The sequence below is a fragment of the Saccopteryx bilineata genome, chromosome 3 (assembly GCF_036850765.1).
Source record: "Saccopteryx bilineata isolate mSacBil1 chromosome 3, mSacBil1_pri_phased_curated, whole genome shotgun sequence".
Taxonomy (NCBI): domain Eukaryota; kingdom Metazoa; phylum Chordata; class Mammalia; order Chiroptera; family Emballonuridae; genus Saccopteryx; species Saccopteryx bilineata.
The window spans coordinates 12,784,623-12,805,016 of record NC_089492.1 but is presented as its reverse complement, the minus strand read 5'-3'; positions in this window follow the sequence as shown (position 1 = coordinate 12,805,016).

The following is a 20,394-nucleotide window of genomic DNA, read 5'->3' as shown; positions in this document are numbered from 1 at the left end:
CAAAGTCCTCCTCTTGTATGTCTTGGTAGGGGAGCCAGTGTCCAGTCAAAACCTCTGGACCAGGGCTCAAGAAGACCAGACTCCTAGTCCTGCTGCTGGAACGACTGCCTGGGGACCCAGGGCAAAACCCTTCGAGTCTCTGGACCTGGTTTCCTCATCTAGATAATGGGTGGCTAGGCTCAGTGTTTTCCACACTTAGAACTCAATTAAACTTCTTGCATAAAAACAGTATTGCGTAGCAGCAGAGTTTATGAAACAGCTACAAACTCATTCATTTACTTATCCACTCATCTTCACAAATATTTATTATGCTCCTACCATGTTGTCAGGTTGGACTTGTTGTTGAAGATAAAAAGACAAATAAGAACTCCATTGTCTTTCCTCATAGAGTTTGCAATCTAGTTGGGGAGATAGACATTGATTAAGCCCTTTAATATAGATGTTGATTAAATACATATATTTTAAAATTATAATATGTAAAATAAATAAATATCTGAGTTGGGCAAGGTCATTTCCCCCAAATTCGTGTCCTTCCCAGAACTTCAGAATGTGATCTTATATGAAAATAGAGTCTTTGAAGATATAATTAGTTAAGATGAAATCGTATTAAAGTAGGTTGTGCCCTAAAGCCAATATGACTGCTGTCCTTATACGAAGAGGATGGACACAGAGACAGAGACACACGAGAGAATGCCATTTGATGACTTGGGGCAGAGATGCAACTGCGAACCAGGGAATGCCAATGACTGTCAGCAAACCACCAGAAACTAGGAAGAGGCAGAGGAAAGATTCTCCTCTAGAGCCACTGGAGGAAGTGTGCCCCGCTGACACCTTGAGTTTGGACTTCTAGCCACCAGAGCTGTGAGAATAAAATTCTGTGGTTTTAAGCTACCCCGTTTGTGGTATTTGTTACAGCAGCCTGAAGGAACTAGTAAAGATACAGTTGATTCTTATTGTTTGTGGCAGTTGTGTTTTATAAAGTTTCTACAAACACTGAGTTAGTGAATACTGCACCATTTCTCCTAGGGGAAATACAGGGTTAGGTTCCTACGAGCCTCTGGTCACAGTATTTTCATCAACCAATCCATATATAATCTTGTTTTATGTGTGCTTTTGTTTAAAGACACCGTGTTTAATATATACTGTTGATTCATTAATGTCGCTCATAACCAACAGCAGTACAACTCATGCCTGAATGAATTTTTTCTCCAAAGGGCACATCCCAGCCTTCTTGAGCCTGGGAAGACAAGACAGCGCTTCAGCACTGCTTTGGGGGCCGTTTCAAACAGCAAAGCCACCAACCAAAAGCCCAAACATGTGAACAGCAGGGCACAAAATTGACTGTGAAAAGACACTTGTGTAGAGGTTGAGAGCTAAAACAAGAAGCAGCTTGTTGGGAATGTGTGCATTGAGTGACTCAAATATCTCGCCGCTTTGTGCATATCCACAAATAACCTCGAAAGCCCTGAGAGCATTGATTTAGGGGTTAAAAATATATGTAGGGAGCAGGCAAACTCACAAATACAGAATCTACAGAGAGCAAGGGTCAACTATACACACACATTCCAGTTGTAAGAAAGGCCATGAAGGAAAAGAAAAGAGTGTTTGAAAGACAAGAGGGGACAGTTACCTTAGCTTCCATAGTCAGGGGGCCACCTAAGTGGTGGCATTTCAAGCCAAGGCCTGAAGAACAGAGAGGAGCCAGGGACAGAGGGCCAAGGTCTGCCAGCAAGAGAGGCAGCTTGTAGGAAGTGTGGGTGCAGGGCAGAGCTCAGAGCGTTTGCCTGAGGCGGGACTTCAGTGAGCAAGATGATGAGTGGTATGGGCTGGAGGTTCTATTTAAAGGACAACTAGAAACCACTGGAGCATTCTGAGCAGCCAAATGAAATGATCAAGGCAGAGAGCTGAAGTTCGCTCAGGCTGCTCCACAGATTCGCTGGAACAAGATATGGTCGCCCCCACCGGCTACTCCGAGAAATAAATTTGTGAGACTCTAATTCTTCCTTGGATTTATGCAGGGATATAAATAAATGCCAAGTAAGGCGTCATGGTGTCATCACACCTTGCTTTGTTTTGCACATAGTGGTATTTAATTTTTAAATCAGATCAACTAACCATAAACCAAGGGAGTAAAACTTCCATGTGACCATTTCAGCTTCCAGGGCAGGAAAGGGGAGGGAGATATTTTTAGCAGGGAGACCTCTCAGTGCCCCTGATCCACGCAGGAGAGGTTGCCCTGCCTCGGCATTCAGCACTCGGCACTCGGCAGGCCTTGCCTATCAGCTTTCATCGGGACAAGGCTGGGAGGGCCGCCGTGCCCCACGTGGCCAGGAATGCTTGACCAGAAACTGCTCACGGGTGTGAACTGGAGCTGCCTCCCCTGCATTGGCCCCAGGATGGCTGGCTTCCCGGCCGTGTGAAATCTCCCAGGAGCAGGAAGGAGCCCGAGTCTGCGGGAGGCTGCCCGGGTTCGCCTTCCCGGGTGTGCCACGGGTGGGTTTGCCTCCTGCTCTGGGGCAAACCGCCTCACCTCTCCGCGCCTTCACCCCTCACCCCAGCCCCCCATCTCGACCACCGCCGGACCCCACCAGAAGAAACAGTACGAGGTTATAGAAGCACCAGACCCGCGGCATACTGCGCACTGGGAGGGGGAACACTGTGGCGGCCATCTTCCTTTCCTTCTGGAGGAGCAAGTCCCTTGTTAATCATGGAGACAGTCTGAGTAAGCTTCTTCCTCAGCATCTGATGAGTAAGGAAACCCCGCATGCTACTTCATCATATTTTCTTCCTCTTTTTCGTGGCTGGCCAACACTCCCTTCGTTAGCACACGCTGAGGAGTTATTATGAGTCAAAGGGGAAAATGATGAATAAGCGGTTTTTCGGGTCTGGTCTTTGGAGGACAAACTCAGCTCAAAAGTTAGCTTTCCCAACCCTTCTGAAAGGTGTAGGGGTTGTTGGGCGAGCATACTTGGTATTTTAATGTGAAAACTCGCTGCCTGCCTCAGTTTACCTGAACTCTCAGCCTATTCAGTCAGCAGGCGGCTGTAGAGTCAGTTCTGGCCAAGGACCATGAGCTTACGTCCTGGTTCCGACACTTTCCAGTGGGACCTGGGGCAAGTCGCTTGCCCGCCTGAGGCCTCCCCGGCTGCAAAGGGTGAGTGTGTGAGCAGACAGCGAGGCAGCCGGCTAAGCCATCCTCGCCCCTTCCACGGAGCAGGTATTTTGCTGCATTCTTTTGCGCTTAAGGACTCCAGAATTAGATCCCCAAATATGCCTGAGAAACATTTACTCCACAGGCGTTCAAACCAAGTAATGAAAACCATCAAAAACAACGAGGCAGCCCTTGTCCCGAAGCCACCTCTTTCTGAGAGGTCCCTCAACACTCCCTGAATGTGACTGCTCTTCCCTCCCCACAGGGCCATGCCTGCTGGTCAACGGACCCAGTGTTGGCATGGAGACGGGCCACTACCCGCTTGACCGTCTGAAACTGTGCCCAGCAGAGAACCCTGCTTTACAAAGCAGGACTGAACACCTTGCCTCTGTCCTTAGAAGGAGGGCTTCTGGCTAAAATGACCTGAAGGGTGGTGTCAAGCCAAATTCAGTTGAGGTCAGTAAAACTGGACAGAGTGCCCTCTGGGTGTGGGCCCTGAGCCGGCTGCTGGAATGTGCAAACAAGGAGGGCAGAGTTTCGGCCTGAGCAAGCCCGTCGGGGGAGGGAGAGAGGGGATGAGATACAGACAAAGTTAGGAGAAAACAGAAAGCCAACTCTCTAAGAAATGTGCCGATAACACCTTGATCAATCATTTCTTGACATTTTTTTTAATGAAGCATTTTCACACACAAGAGTTCATTTGTTCCTCACACTCGAGGTGCAGCAGACAGAGCAGCAGTGGCTTTCCCGCTTGATAAAGCCTCACCTGGGCTGGTTCCCACGGCAGACACACAGCAGTTACTAAGAATAAGAACAAGAAGCAACAGCTTCCCTCCATGGAGGATATATAAAAAGCCATCCATGGAGGGCTTTCTCGGCACCAGGCCTGGGCTGAGCCCTTGACTCTCACAACGCTTCAAAACAGGCATCATTGTTGTTTCTTTTTAAAAAAAAAAAAATTGCGGCAACATAGACATCGCGGACAATTCACCGTTTTTAAGTGTGTGCACACTTCGGTGGCATTAGCATTGCTGTGCTACCCTCACCACACCGGTCCGCAGAACTCTTCTTATCTTAGTGTTGTGAAAGGTTTGGATTGTGTCGTCAGTCTGTCTGGTCTAAACCCGGGGACAGCTGCCTACACCCCACGGAAGCTCGAGCCGAGGGCTTGTCAGTGCTCCAGCCTTCGGTTTTATCATTCCTGAGGTGATGCAGAGCTTGAGTCACGAGGCCTGCTGTGAGGATTAGCTGAGGCAACATGCCTGGCATAGCTAAGTGCTCAGTAAACGCAGGCTGGCCTGACCTGTGGTGGTGCAGTGGATCAAGCGTCAACCTGGAAATGCTGAGGTCGCCGGTTTGAGGCCCTGGGCTTGCCTGGTCAAGGCACATGTGGGAGTTGATGCTTCCTGCTCCTCCCCCCCCCCTCGCTCTAAAAATGAATGAATTTTTTTAAAATCTTAAATAAAGAATAAACACAGGCTGTGTCTTCTTCCTGTGGTCACCAGAATGAACACTTCACTAGTAGATGAGAGACCAAGAGTAGTCACGCACAGGGCTACCTATGGTGATGCCAAAGGCTGTTTGTGAACTTGGGGATCCCTCTGACAACAATACTGACATTGACCTACTGCAAAAGGTGGTGGTGGGATTTAACAAGGTCATAAATGCAATGTGCCTGGAATTATAAATGGATATTGCTGGTAGAATCATTTCCACTTTAAAGTTTTAGAACTCTGTTCCTTCTCATATGTTGTCGGAGAGAATGTAAATTGGTACAGCTCCTATGATGGGAAATTTGGCAATAGCTCTTAAAAGGACAAGTCTAAAAAAAATAATGGGGAAAAACAAACAGACAACAAGTGTGTCTGCCCCCTGACCTGGCAACCCCACTCCCAATTACAGATAACAGTGGGGAATAATGTATGCCAAGGCTATCCATTGCAGCGTTGGCTGTAAATGCCCAACAGTTCGGGGCTCATTAAAATAAGGTATGAACTGGAAAACTGCACAGCTATAGAAAAAATATTAGAAGAAGTTCTTCATGTTCTGATACGAAAAGATCTACGGGATATATTAATTGAGAAACTTGGGGAACACAATGCTACGTATCAGACTTACCACGTTTACAAAAGGAGTTGGGGGTAACTAATCACATTAGCATGGAAACGCTTAGCCTTGCATTTTAAAAAATCTCAGGGGAACCCGGGTTCGATTCCCGGCCAGGGCACACAGGAGAAGTGCCCATTTGCTTCTCCACCCCTCCGCCGTGCCTTCCTATCTGTCTCTCTCTTCCCCTCCCGCAGCCAAGGCTCCATTGGAGCAAAGATGGCCCGGGCGCTGGGGATGGCTCTGTGGCCTCTGCCCCAGGCGGTAGAGTGGCTCTGGTCGCAACATGGCGACGCCCAGGATGGGCAGAGTATCGCCCCCTGGTGGGCAGAGCGTCGCCCCCTGGTGGGCGTGCCGGGTGGATCCCGGTCGGGCGCATGCGGGAGTCTGTCTGACTGTCTCTCCCTGTTTCCAGCTTCAGAAAAATGCAAAAAAAAAAAAAAAAAATCTCAGGGGAATGCACAGCAGGCATGGAGTCCTGGGAGCTAAGCAAAGGGAGGGAGAATTTTTACTGTGTCTCTTTGTAATAATTTTTGTAACCTCTAGAACAGGGGTCCCCAAACTTTTTGCACAGAGGGCCAGTTCACTGTCCCTCAGACCACTGGAGGGCCGCCACATACAGTGCTCCTCTCACTGACCACCAATGAAAGAGGTGGCCCTACCGGAAGTGCGGTGGGGGGCCGGATAAATGGCCTCAGGGGGCTGCTTGCGGCCGCGGGCCGTAGTTTGGGGACGCCTGCTCTAGAATATATTACTTATTTTAAAAATTAACTAGAGCAGCTCTGGCCAGATAGCCCAGTTAGTAAGAGCATCTTCCAGAAGCACAGAGGTTGCTGGTTCAATCCCTGGTCAGGGCATATACAGGAACAGATTGATGTTCCTGTCTCTGTTTCTCTTTTCCTTCCTCTCTCTAAATATCAATAAAATAAGTATTTTTAAAAATTAACTAGAATGCTGAGGTCGCCGGTTCGAAACCCTGGGCTTGCCTGGTCAAGGCACATATGGGAGTTGATGCTTCCTGCTCCTCCCCCCTTATTTCTCTCTCTCTCTCCTTTCTAAAATGAATAAATAAAAAAAAAATTTTTTTTTAAATAAATAAAATAAAATAAAAATTAACTAGAGTAAAATTTTGTTAAGGAAAGAAGGAAGGCAGAACAGCAGAAAGGAAGGGAAGAAAGAGGAGGGAAGGAAGGAAGGAGGAAGGGAGGGAGGAATCTGTTCCTAGTAGAGCTGGGTGGGGAAAATAGAGTCAAGCCTGAAGGGGAGCAGGCCTGTCCCCGCTGAGGAGAGGACGTGCTATGCCGAGTGTCCCTGCGCCCTGGATCTGGCTGAGCACGTTTGTGATAAGGCAGGGACGCTGGCTTACCAGGCAGGCCCGACGCTGGAAGCCAGCGCTCCACAGACAGGCTGTCTTTAGACGGGGGTGTGGCAGCCAGCCTGGCGCTCCGGCTGGCCCTGTTCTCAGCAGCTGCTCCCACACTCAGGGCCCCTGCATGGGTACCAGCCCCTCCCAGGAAGGAGGACACTCGCTTAGCCTGTTGGCACTCCCTCTCTCCTGAGAAAAGAACATAAACATAAAAGAAAGAGCCTAGTGCATTTTCCCCCCTTTCCACTGTCAGATTTCTTAGATTAATTTACATGGCAAATGTAAGAGCCAAGGGTATAAAACTCTTCTGGAAACCAGAAAATCTAAAACACATAAAAAGCAGAGGTGGTGATATTCAAACCCCTGGCCAGCATCTTTCTGCCTTCTTGGAAAATAATTTAGAGCTCTGACTGTCATTTTTAGCCTACAAATTATAATATTTTCTTGTCATTGATGTAAAGATGAATTCACAGTTGTATATATGCATATATATTTACAATGCTTTTCTCAAACATTTGACTTTACACAAATCTCTTTGTCTAGGCTTTGGCATTGATTATTATTATAATAATATTGCTATCAATAATACATATATATTACATACATAATACAACACAAAATAATATAATAATACATATGTCAGTTTGTCTGAAATTCATAAATGTATCCATGGAAAATAATAATAAATGTGATAGTGATTTTCAGTTTGTTTTCACAGACATTATCTCATTTGATCTTCAAACACACCTATAAGGTAGGTATTTATTCAACAAATATTTACTGAACAACCATTATATCCAAGGTGCCGATTTAGGTTTTGGGCATCTCAGAGGCAAAACACCACCAGAATGGGGTATAGAAGGTCTAGACCAGTGGTGGGCGAACTCATTAGTCAACAGAGCCAAATATCAACAGTACAATGACTGGAATTTCTTTTGAGAGCCAAATTTTTTAAACTTAAACTATATAGGTAGTAGGCACATTCCTTATTGAGGTAGCGCCCGCACATGGTATTTTGTGAAAGAGCCACACTCAAGGGGCCGAGAGCTGCATGTGGCTCATGAGCCATGTTTTGCTGACCACTGGTTTAGACTAGTCATGGAGGCCAAAACACAACTGAACATACAATTATCAAGCTACATACAACATGAGGTGGGAGCCCCGAGAAGGGGCACCCATCCCAACTGAGTGAGGGGGGAAAGATCAGAAAAGATTGCCAGGGAAAATGTGGTTGAGTGAAGCCTTAAAAGGTGAATAGGGCCCTGGCCGGTTGGCTGAGTGGTAGAGCGTCGGCCTGGCGTGCAGGAGTCCCAGGTTCAATTCCCGGCCAGGGCACACAGGAGAGGCGCCCATCTGCTTCTCCACCCCTCCCCCTCTCCTTCCTCTCTGTCTCTCTCTTCCCCTCCCTCAGCCAGGGCTCCATTGGAGTAAAGTTGACCCAGGCGCTGAGGAAGGCTCTATGGCCTCTGCCTCAGGCGCTAGAATGGCTCTGGTTGCAGCAGAGCGACACCCCGGATGGGCAGAGCATCGCTCCCCTGGTGGGCGTGCCAGGTGGATCCCGGTTGGGCGCATGCAGGAGTCTGTCTGGCTGCCTCCCCGTTTCCAACTTAAAAAAAAAAAAAAAGGTGAATAGGACAACCAGGCAAAATCAGGAACGGCTGACCTTGCACCAAAACCCGGTTGACCTTGGACAGAAACCCTTCCCCCAGGTCTTCATTCCCTGAGGGAGGGGGTGGAGGAAGAGTAAGGAGTGGTCCGGGAAGAGACAGATAAAAACAAAGTTTTTGAGGGAGAGCATTGAGAGAGACCCATTTTATAGAAGAGAAGACTGAGGGTCACAGAGATGTGTCCTGACCACTCTTCAGCTCCCAGGTCAAGTTGCCCTTACCCCACCCTTCTCTTCTGAGTCAAAAGTAAACCAATTAGGACATTTAACTTGGCAGTTGCAAACAGTGGTCTGTTAACATAAATCTTGAATCTTGACTCCACTGGGACCAAGGTAGGAGAACCACTGAGTCAGCCATCTGAAAGGGAACACTGGATTTCCTAGCATCTTTCTTTCTTGAGCTGCAGCCAAATGATGGGAGAAATCTGACTCAGTCTTAAGTGGTTATGCTTAACTCCACGTTACACATTCTTCAGGAAACTTGTCAGTCCAAGACCTATTCCTTTGGGCTGGGCCTTTATTTATTGGTTTGGCTTCCATCCCTGGGGAGTGGTCTGTCTGGTTCTCTCGCCCCAGACACACCAGGGCTGATCCCTAACACATCTGGCTCAGCACCACCCACGAGTCTGAACAGGGCCCTGCAAACCACCTTTGACTTGCAGCCCGCTGTCCCACGCCCTAGGAGGTAGGCTGTGCCTGGGCTTGCTCAAGCCTGGGAACTGCAGAATCCAGCCAGAGCCTGTTCAGCTCAAACCCGGCTCGGAGGTAGGCACAAGCTTCGAGCACAAGCTTCAGACGTGGGGCTCTGGCTGGAAGGTGGCCCCAGGGGTCCGCAGAGGGGGCACACAGGCAGTGGGAGAGGGGCGGGGAGGGAAAGTCTGTCTCTGCTCCCTGGGGGAGTGTGAGCAGTCCTCGGAGGTAAGGGTGGTAAGCAAAACCGTGGTGTCCTGATGGTGGCTCAGAGGCCAAGGGTGTCCTGCGTGGGGGCTCCCCAAAGCAGACCCTGAGATAAGGGTTCAAAGGCAGGTGACCCATTAAGGAAGTGTTCCCAGGAGAGAACAGGATGGGCATGGGAGAGGTGGGACAGGGAAGAGAAGAAGCCAAACAAGGGAGAAGTTATCTTGAACCCAAAGGGCTTTCATCCTTAGGAGGGCTGAAATGATTTCCAGGCAAAGTCCAAGCCTCGGCCTCATCTCACAGGGAGCTCTGGAGTGTAAGTTATGCCCGAGGTTTGTCCCACCTGGAGAAGCAGGGCCCTCATGTGTCGACATTGATGTACGGGGACATAACTCCTGGGCACATAAATTCCCAAGCACTCCCTACTCTCTGTGGGCAAAGCAGCCCTAGTAACCCCCACCTCCAGGCAGGCCTCCGGTGAGAGGCAGGAGCAGGCTGTTTGAAGCAAAAGTGTGTGGAGGCTGGGATAGTGCTCAGAAACAGTAAAAGGGAGTCACATGAATCTGGGACAGGTAGCATCGGCCCAAACGATGTTCCCGTCCCAGCTCAGCTTCTACCCCTGTGACCAAGGGCAGATTATTTAACCTTATTGGCAATTTCCTTGGCTATGAAGTGGAGACACGCTTGCCTCTTTCATAGCGTTGTCATGCAGAGTAAATGAGATATAAAGAAAGTGCTTTGCATAGAGGTTGTCCTATGTGAAGAATTATTTATGATGTCTAAACCCGGCAGGTGCCCTTCGCTGTGACAGTTCTGACCCATGAAGCTGAGCTCCAGCGCCTCGGTGTCTGCTCTTGCCGTTCCGTCCCTGCTGCTGGGAGTTTCTTCTTTTCCCTTCCAGAGACCCAGCCGCACTGGCTCCTTAGCCTCCCAAGCCCAGTCAGGTGCAATCTCAGGACCTTGGGCTGCATCCTATCGCTTGTCCCCGTTGTCTCCCCACTTTGGCCTTGCTCCCTGGAAGGATCAGAGAACAGTGCCCAGGACTTATGGAGCCAGGCAGTCTGGGTTCAAATCCCTGCTCTGGCACAGAGTGCGTGGCCTTGGCAAAGGGCTTGGTCTTTCTGCGCCTGCATTTCCTCTTCTGCCTAATGGAGGTAACAACTGCCCTGCCTCCTGGAGCTGCTGTGAGGTGTCAGTGAATGAATGCACACACACTGCTCAGAGCACAGCGCCCAGCGTGTGTTCGCCAGTATGGTCAGTGATATAAAAAGTCCTCCTGGGTGCTCGCTTCGGCAGCACATATACTAAAAGTCCTCCTGGGTCAGATGCTGCCTTTGTTTACTGCCCGGATTCTTGGGTTTATAATTTTCTGATCAGCCCCTGCTCTTTTCATCCTCCGGCTCCAGGTTGGGCTCCCGCCATTGCCCCTGGAGTAAAAAGTCACTTCCTGTGGGAGCCCCAGCTGGTCAGCCCGAGAACCGCCAACAGCACGCACACAGCACTTTCTGGTTTTCTGTCGGCACATGTCTGACTTGATCTGTGCCTCTTTTTTAAAATGTGGAAACTGAGGCCCAGAAGGATTAAGGGACTTGCCTGAGTTTACCCAGCCCCTAAACAATGGAGCCCAGATTAGCACCTACCAGGAGAAATCAAGTAAAAGAAAGATATAGGGAGCTACACAGGCTGCCTTGAGGAAGGGGGAGCCGACTTCCTGTGTGGCCCCAGGAGGCCAGACTGGGACTGACACGGGCCGCGGTGGGAGGAGTCTTCCGGCTCCAGCAATGAGGAGTACATCGTTTGTGGAGAATTTTAAAATGGCGAAGAACTCATGAAAAGTTGATATACTTTCATCAGCATTGCTTAGTAGAATTCTAAGTAACTTTAGGGATAAGCTATTCACTCCTGCTGGGACAGACAGCTCCTACAGCCCCTCTATTGCATGATTCACTCCTACCCATGAGGAGAAACTATAGGGCGCTAAGTTTCAACTTGGATAAGGAAAGATCTTTCTAACAGGCCATAATGGAATTTACTATCACAGGGCTGATGAATTATCCATCCCCAGCCTTACACAAATACAGGCTGGAAAACCACTCTTCTGGGAGACTATTCTGGAGATGAATTCAACCTTAAATGACCTTGAAGACACCATCTAATTCCACAAGCCTCTACAAGGAATGCAAAGTGAAGGATGAAAACAACCCTGTTCAAGTTAGAAAAGGGTCTTTGAGTGAAAGGAAGATATTTAGGGTCTTCCCCATTAGAATGTGAGTAGCAGGAAGAGGGACATATTTCAGGGTCCTCTGAGCACTAATCCTCTCATGAACACTGGAAATGAAACCACACTGAGTGTCTGGAAAGAAGGAGATGAAGTCTGGTTACTGACAGTCAGAATCTTACAAAGTCTAAAACCTAGGACACGGGCTAAGGGAGGGAAAGGTCCAGAATCCAAAGGTCATGGAGAGGAAGACCCAAGAATTAGCAATGGGACCTCAAAGTGAATATAATCCCAGCACACTGATTCAGGGTAGATTACCTAACCCTTCTGCATAGGTCACACCTCATTGGATTACAAAGATTAAATGAATGAACTGTATAAAGCCATCAACATAGTGCCTGGAACAATATAAGTCCTACATAGATGTTAGCAATTAATACTTTTTGTTAAAGGGCTTACCCTAGTGAGCTGTAACATTCTTTCTACTCTACACATTACCATTAACTGTACTACTCCTAAAAATTAAGGGATATTTCAAAATGAATTTGAAGTGATAAAATTTTTGTGAGCAGTGTATCTCTCCCAGAAGGTTAGGACAAAGTTGTTTATCCTACCCAGATCCCATTCAAACTCCCTAATAGCTGCTAATTGGATTCCTAAAGTCTCAAAGTTTTGTTTTTTTCTCCCAAAATAACACTTCTCTGTCATTAGAATATGTTTTAATATTACACAATTACTTGTTCATTTGTTTTTCATTCATTCAAATATTTAATGGGTGCCTACTTAGAAATTGAGGTATGAGGGATAGAATGAATGGTCAGGACGAATGAAGACCCTTATCCCACAGAGCTGACCGTCTGATTGGGGTGGAGCTGTGGAGATGGTGTGGAACAGACACAAGTTACTAACCCTGCAGGTGCAGGTGAAATCACAGCTGTGTTGGCCCTGTCAAGAAAGGCACATAATGCTATAAGCCTGGGAAATTAAGCAACACCTTAGCCTGGAGTGGGGCTTCCCTGAGGAAGTGATGCTTGAGCCGGGATCTAAAATGTATCTTAACTAGAAAGTTAGGAACATTCCAAGCAAAGGCACCATTGTGCTCAGATGTTCTAACGTCCGGCTACCATTTACAAAGTGCTGACCTTGCGTCAGGCACTCCGGTAAGAACTTGATGTTCATTGTTTCATCTAGACATCACATCAACCCTGTGAAATGGAAATAATCATTAGGCCCATTTTACAGATGAGGAAAATAGGACTCAGAAGGGTCCAGTCACTGATGCAGGATTTAAATTCAGCTCTATCTCCAGTGCCTGGGCTCTTAACCCTGAGGGCTAAACTGTCATATTAGTCTTGTATCTAAAGCCTAGAACAGTGCCTGGCATGGAACAGATGTCAATAAATGCTGTTATATAAATGCTAAACTGAATAAAATTGCATTGAGGGTAAGAAAGGCTCCCGTGCATCAGGGAGACGGGTGACAAGCTGTATATTGGCGAAAGGTAGAGAAGGAAGGGTTTCAGGAGGAAGGCACTTGCCTGGCAAAGCCTGCAGCTGGGAATGCACATGGCCTAAGGGGAGATACCGCTTGAAAGAACACTTCCTGGGCTAGGCAGTGTGCTTTTTGGTCATTAGATGTATTCACGTGCCGATGGGAGGAACACGTTGGCCAACTGTTTATCTGTTGGCAGATAAAATATATTATGCTCACTTTGTTAAAGATGGCGCTGCCCACGTGGAAGCCCGTTGCCCAGGTGATGATATTAGTTGCCCTTCCTGCTTGGGATGGGCATGATTATGTTAATATGTGTTGCGGAGGGCTTTTGCGCCAAAAGGTTTTAAAAGGAAGAAAGATCACATTGTTCGGGGAGAAGAGTGATTATGTTCTAGGAGAAGCCCATGCTAGAGGAGAGCAGAGAGAGGCCACGTGGAGGAGAGGAGAAGCAGTCAAGATGGTGAAGTGCTAAAGAGAAGCCAGTTTGTGCAGAGTTTGTGCAGGGAGAAGGAGACAGGAAATAGAGGTGAATAAGGCTGGTGAGGTAGAAACCTTTGATTCTAGGAAACTCGGATAAGTCAGTAGCTTTGTGAGCACTGAATGAGTGGGTTTTGGAGCCCACTGTGTGTTTTTACTTGCCCACCAGGTGCAAGTTAGGGTTAAAGGTAATGGCCCACCAGTTCTCGGCTCTGTTGTTTCATTACCGACTGTCTGAATCCAATGCGAACCTGCATGGGCCAGGAGGCTGTGATGGTGACCGTGGCTACTTTACACCAACCCTGAAAATAGAGGTTTCAACGGTCTTTCACACATCTTCCATTCTGGGGCTGATCTAATATAAAATATTCTTACAACAAGCACCAGAAAAATGTACCTGTTCCCATAACCTGCCTACGTGGGAACTTCAGTAGAATGAGGGTGAAGGGAGTGAGCTGGCAGCCACTGAAAGAAGCCAGACAGCATGACAGACATTAGAGAAAACAGCCGCCACCTGGGTATCAGATGACTTTCAAACCACAGCCTTCGACAGGAGATGGATCAGAGCCCCCAGGGCAGGGCCTGGATGCAGCATTTGAGAGGTGGTATTGTTTCTCATGATTATGAACTCAGTTTTTTAAAAATTATTTTTTGCCCGATCACTGCTTTTATTTCATAAAATAGGACTTTGGCTCAAACTGGAATCCAAGGGGGTTGAAAAATAAAAGGTTATTTTCCCTTCCTGCCAAGAGTTTGTCCTTTGGAGCTTGCAGGGGTGGATCTTGGCAAGCTCCGTGATTTCATCTCATTTCCCTCATGCAGGTTAAGTGAACATCACCGGAGAGCCAGGTCCCAGGCCTTCTGTGGACCACAGAGTCCGGACGCGGGTGATTTCTGGGAATGGATGTCTGAAGCCCCGTTTCCCTCTCCTGGGTTCAAAAGGTAAAAATGGAGATTCACGTCACATTTGCAAATTCCAGATCTTCAAAGCATGGAACCATCACCCTTTGGGCATTGTGGACAATGTATAATCCCATCCTCACAATGTTGCATGAGGGAGGACCACTTTTTTAGGCAGTATTATCACTGTCCCCATTTCATGGGGGCAGGGGGGGTGGGGGTGGAGACAACTGTGGCTTAGCTGTGCCCTGGGCCACACAGCTAGAACGTGACAGAGCCTGCAGCAGTGCTTCCTTCCAGAGGAAGCGTCAGGGAGCAATCAAGAGCACAGCCGTCCATGTCATTAAGAACTGAACTGAAACTCGGTTCTACCACTTCTGGGTTGTGTAGCTGTGGGCAAGCATTTAATCTTTCTAAGGTTCTCCCTTTGGAAAAAGTCTCCATCCTCGTTCCCAGGACCTGTGTGTGGTTCCTATGGTCTTCCTTTAAGATACTTCATGGTTCTTTCTCCTCTTTTCTCACCAGCCTTTCTTATTGTTTTATTAGATGTTGCCAAAAACTTCATTCTCCTCCTCTTTTTTTCTTTTTTTTTTTTTCCTATATTCTCTTCTCCTCGGTGGCCTTGGCCACAGTGGCATGGGAAAGAATGATTGGGGAGTTCCATACTGGCTTTTTAAACTTCCACTTGGAAATATGGCACGTCTGCTGTGCTCACACCTCATTGGACAGAGCAAATCTCAAGTCTATATCTACCTTCAAGATGGATGTGCTCTTGAATGAGAGGGGCACTGGGTGAGGAGGACAACCCACTTGTCTTTTGGAGCTGTCTTATACAAATCACAACACAGAGTTACTAACCACTATATGACCACAGTGAGCTACCAAGGACCTGTCTCATCCAAATCAGAGTCCTCAACTCCCTGTCTCTCCCAAAGATTTACAAAGATGTGCTTCTCATCCATTAGGAATCTAATAACTGATTATTGCTTCCACTCTTTGCTTTGGCTGCTAGGAAGTTCAAAGCCAAATGTGCTATCCACCTCTAGCAATTTGACAGGACTTGATGACGTGACGATTATATGTTAACCTTATGGCTTAAATTTAATTTTATTTCAAATCCTTGTGTTTTCTTTTGTCTAATTTCTAATTTCAAATAATTCTGGTGTGCATATTTGTGTATGCCATTCGGATCATTTTTTTAATGAGTCAGGGTACAGACAAATGCAGGCATGTGCATATATCACACCTCCACACAGTATTTCAGCCCTCATCTCTCACAAGAAATACAAATGGCAATTTACCACAGCCCACTGGGTACGCCCTCCACTGGGATGACCTACAGTTACCTCAAATGCAATATGTGCTAAACAAAACTTATCTTTCCCCCAAATGGTCTCCTTTACTTAAAATCCTCTTTCCACTAATAGCTTAACCACAAAGATTGCAAAAAAGCTAACAATCTTCACCCCTCCTGTAGCCTTGTCCTAGAGCTTTATATTTCACAGCTTCTTAACATTCAGTCAGATGAGTCACTTCAAGTTCTCCAAATATATCATGTATTTCCCCATCACCACATCTTTCCTCATAATACTGTTTTCTTTATCTAAAATGTGCCACCCCCACCCAACTCTTCACTTGCGGAATCCTTCCCATTCTTTAAAAGTCATCTCAGCTGTCATTCCTTTGTTTGTTTGGGGGTTTTTTAGAGAGAGACAGAGAGACAGGCAAAAAGAGAGAGAGATGAGAAGCATCAACTTGTAGTTGTGGCACTTTAGTTGTGCATTGATTACTTTCTCATATGTGCCTTGATTAGGGGGCTCCAGCTGAGCCAGTGACCTCTTGCTCAAGCCAGTGACACGGGGTCATGTCTGTGACCCCACACTTAAGCCAGTGACCCCGCACTCAAGCTGGTGAGCCCACACTCAAGCTGGCGACCTTGTGGTTTTGAACCTGTGTCTTCAGTGTCCCAAGCCAACACTCTACCCACTGCACCACCACCTGGTCAGGCCAGCTGTCATTCTTTTATAATGTCTGGTCTCATTAGCCAACTACCTAAGAATATCTTTTCCTCCTAATCTCACTTACTACGTTTCATTTCATTGACCTCACACTATCCATTTCTCACATACTTCTTTTACTTCCTAACATTTAAGAAGATCCTTGGGGTCAAAGACTTTGTCTTACTTTCCTTTCTTTTTTTTTTTATTATTTATTTACTTATTTATTTTAGCATCCAACTCCTGGCATAGTTTTAAATTGCCTTGAGTGTTAAATTCATCATAGGCAAACTTGACAACCTATCAAATGAAATTTGTGTACGCCTGGCCCCTCCCTCTCCCTCTCCTTCACCCATCGTGTGTTCAAGCTCTTCAAGCATCTCCCCCACTGTATCTTAAATGCATTCTCTCCTCACGCTTCCTACTACCTAGTTCAGACCCCACGCCTCCCAGCATCTTCTGAAATCCATTGATCGTTACCAGCAAAAGTCCTGTTGTCAAAATGTTTTCGGTTTCCTTTGAAACGTAGAAAAGAAAGGTTCTTAGCATAAGTAACTTTACCCAGAATTTACTTTCTCTAAAAACTAGACTCCCTACCCCTGGCCTTGGGCTGGTTGTTCAAGACTGTGGCCTTGGGCTGGTTTTGCAGGGTTGCAGGTGTGCCCTGAATGTTTCTCCCTGAATTAATCCTATAGATAAACATTGTAAATGAGTTTGTTTCACTGCTTTGTTTTACTACTAGGCTCCCCCTCCTCCCCAGACCCTGACAGAATGTAATAATTTTGCCTTTAAAAGCTTGCTCCTGAGTGTGTTTGGAGCTGCAAGTTTTTGGAACGCTAGTTCCCTCATTGGTCGCCAGCTTTTCGTAATAAAGACTCCTTAATTTGACTATTTAATTGTGTGGCAAACATTTGTTCCTCACTGTTACAATATAACACCTTCACCCTCTTGCTCTTGCTGTGACCTGATGCTCCCTGAGGACCATCAATCCAAATGTCGTGTGAATGTGACGAGGTAGTGACACTCACTGCCCCTCCTGGTTGCAGCCCTCGCTAGACCCATGTGACTTCCCATCACTTCCTGAGGATTCTAGTTCCTCACTTGTCATTCTCTCCATCACTGCCCCTGACCTGATTTTAGTCCATTTCAAGGTCCACATAGACAATCCTTCCAACCCCCTTGATTTCCTCTCCACCAGGGATCTTATCTCTCCGCCACCCACTGCATGGCCATACCTTAGACATTGTTGTGTCATCAGTATCTGCAACCCTGTCTATAATCTTCATTTCATCTCTAATTCTTATCTCTGATCACTGCCTCTTCACTTTCCAGCTCACTCTCTCTGGTATGCAATGTCGCCAGTTTCAGTTCCATCAGGATAGGGACTGGTCTGATAAGCTATGGTCTGCCCAGAAAATTGCCACCCTTTATACCGATTGACTTTATACTGATTGATTTATAAGATAAATAACTAGGTCTCTTGCCGTAGTCTTGCCCTCTACTAGCTCTGTGACCTTGGGCAAACTATTTAACCTTGGTAAGCTTCAGATGTCTATAAAACACTGATGGTAACAATGGCCCCAATATCACAGGATTATTGGAGGACTGTATGAGATATGTAAAATGACTAGTGTTGGGCGGATAAAATGTATTATGGTATTATGCTCACTTTGTTAAAGATGGCGCTGCCCACATGGAGGCCGTTGCCCAGGTGATATTAATGTGTGTTGGGGGCAGTCTGTGGGCAGGCAGAATCCTTGTAGCCTGGGGCTTGGTTTTTTGGGATTAAGCCTTTTTCACTCTTTTTGATGTGGGGTGGTGCAATCCAATCATGCCTCAGAGAAGTGACTTTGTATTAGAGACTTCTCTGTTTTATATATTGGATTAAGGGTTGTGAATCTACACTATAAATTGTGGGCAGAACAGGAGCTTTCTCTTGGTTCCTGAGATTATTATTAGAGGAGAGAGCAGAGCAGAGAGCAGAAGGAGGCCACGTGGAGGAGGCCAGGAGAAGCAGCCAAGATGGTGGAGTGTTGAGTGAGAGGCCAGTTTGTGCAGAGAGAAGGAAGGAGATGGGGAACAGAGGTGAATAAGTCTGGTGAGCTAGAAACCTTTGATTCTAGGAAACTTGGATAAGTCAGTAGCTTTGTGAGCACTGAATGTGAGTGGGTTTTGGAGCCCAGTGTGTGTTTTTGCTTGCCTGCCGGGTGCAAGCTAGGATTAAAGATGTTGGCCCATCAGTTTTTGGCTCCTTTGTTTCTTTACCGACTGTCCGAATCCAATGCGAACCTGCATGGGCCAGGCAGCTGTGATAGTGGCCATGCCTACTGGCTTTACAACTAGCATAGCGCCAGATCCACATGGAAACTCTCAGGGAAGGAGAATGATTATTTCCTGTGATAACCACACGTTTAGGTCAGCCTAGCAGTTGTTTTTCTTACAGTAAGGGCATCAGACTTTACTTGAGAAACAGCTCTTTTCCTGGTGCTGGAAGGGACTGATCCTCAACCCAACGCCCCAGAAGGTGCACGTACCCAAGCCTGGCCAGTAGGGGCGTTCCATCCCTCGACAACAGTAAAGAGTGACTGGTTCAGGGATGGGCACAGAACCAAGTAGGGCAAATGGGACTCTCCTCAGGGACTTTTTGTCAGAACAACCAGGACAGAGAGGTCCTCCACTGGATGTGGGGTTGGCAGGACCTACGGATGTAACAAGGGGAGCCCACCTGACAGCAGCTACTATGAAGAGACACGGAGGGGAGGGAGTGAGGGAGGGGGTCCGAGTCCTCGTATCCTGCCGTGCACAGAGTCGGCTTCTGCACTTTCAGCCACGTGGGCCAGTAAGTTCCCTCCATGGTGCTAAGCCAGTTTGCATTGGGCTTTTATCTCCCTCCGAGTTCCGACTGTTCCATTGTATTACACTGAGCTACTAGTCGGCCATTAAAAATGATGGTATAAAGCAATGTTGGGACACAGGACAGTGCTTATTTTATATTTTGAATTGAAAATAACTTAGAGAATAATAAGATATCGATAAGAATGAGAATAATATTCTATTTGTAACATGTTTTTTACAAGATAGAATATTCTATAGAAAGAAGTCAGGAAGGCTATATGACAATAGATTAGCAAAAGATATATATGTTAAGGTGCATATGCTACATAGCTTAACTCTGAATTTTTCTATGGGTGAGGGGACTATAGTAATTTGTATTTTCTCTTTTGTGTGTGTGTGTGTGTGTGTTTTGCTATAACATCTAATGTTTTTATAATGTATGTGGATTATTTGTTCAATTCTTTTAAAGGAGGTTCACCAGATGAGAAAAGCAGCCCTTTTTTGCCACACCCGTGATCGGAGCATTAACTTCTAGGGCCCCGTCTTGACATCCTTCACGGTGCCAGGCTGGGTGAAGCTGCTCTGTGGGTGTGCGGCTCCTGGGTGTGCCAGGCCACAGCCTGGAACCAGTGAGAGTCACAGAATCACCATCTGCAAGTTCACACAGTCTTGGGGCTGTTGAGAACCTCTGTGAGAGAATTCATCCACTGTGCCCTCTCGGGAGAGAGGCAGGCAGAGTGACAGGTATACAGAGCTTTCGAAAGGGATTAATCACCGTCTGGGGACTTGCCTGTGGCGGTGGGAGGGACTGCGGGAGGAACACCCGGTGGTATTACCCAGTAGGCACACAGCCTCTTCAGAGCTGTGTTACATCATGAGTTCTGTAGCAAAGAAGAGTGGTTTGTCCACTTCGAGGGTGGAGAAGCTGTTGATCCAGAAATTTTACGTGACTCACTGAGGGGTATACAGCAAGAAGGGAGTTGTGATTTAGGGTTCTTGTCTCCGTGCCCTGTCGGGGTGCCAATCTTCTCTGTTAGGGCTGCTTCAGACACAGGCAGCCTCCTCCAACAGAATGCGCCTCCCTCCCCGGCCCTGCTAGCAGTGTATTTTTAAGATTCATGTCAAAATAATTTTCTCTGGGTTTTTCCTTCTAGAAACACCCAGGATTCTCTCCTATGGGCTATTTTTATTTACGCTCTAATTCAGGAAGCCAGATTCATCGTGCGTCTGCCATTGTCTCTGGCTCCAAATCGGGGTTACTGCTTAGAAAAGTCACTACGTTGAGAA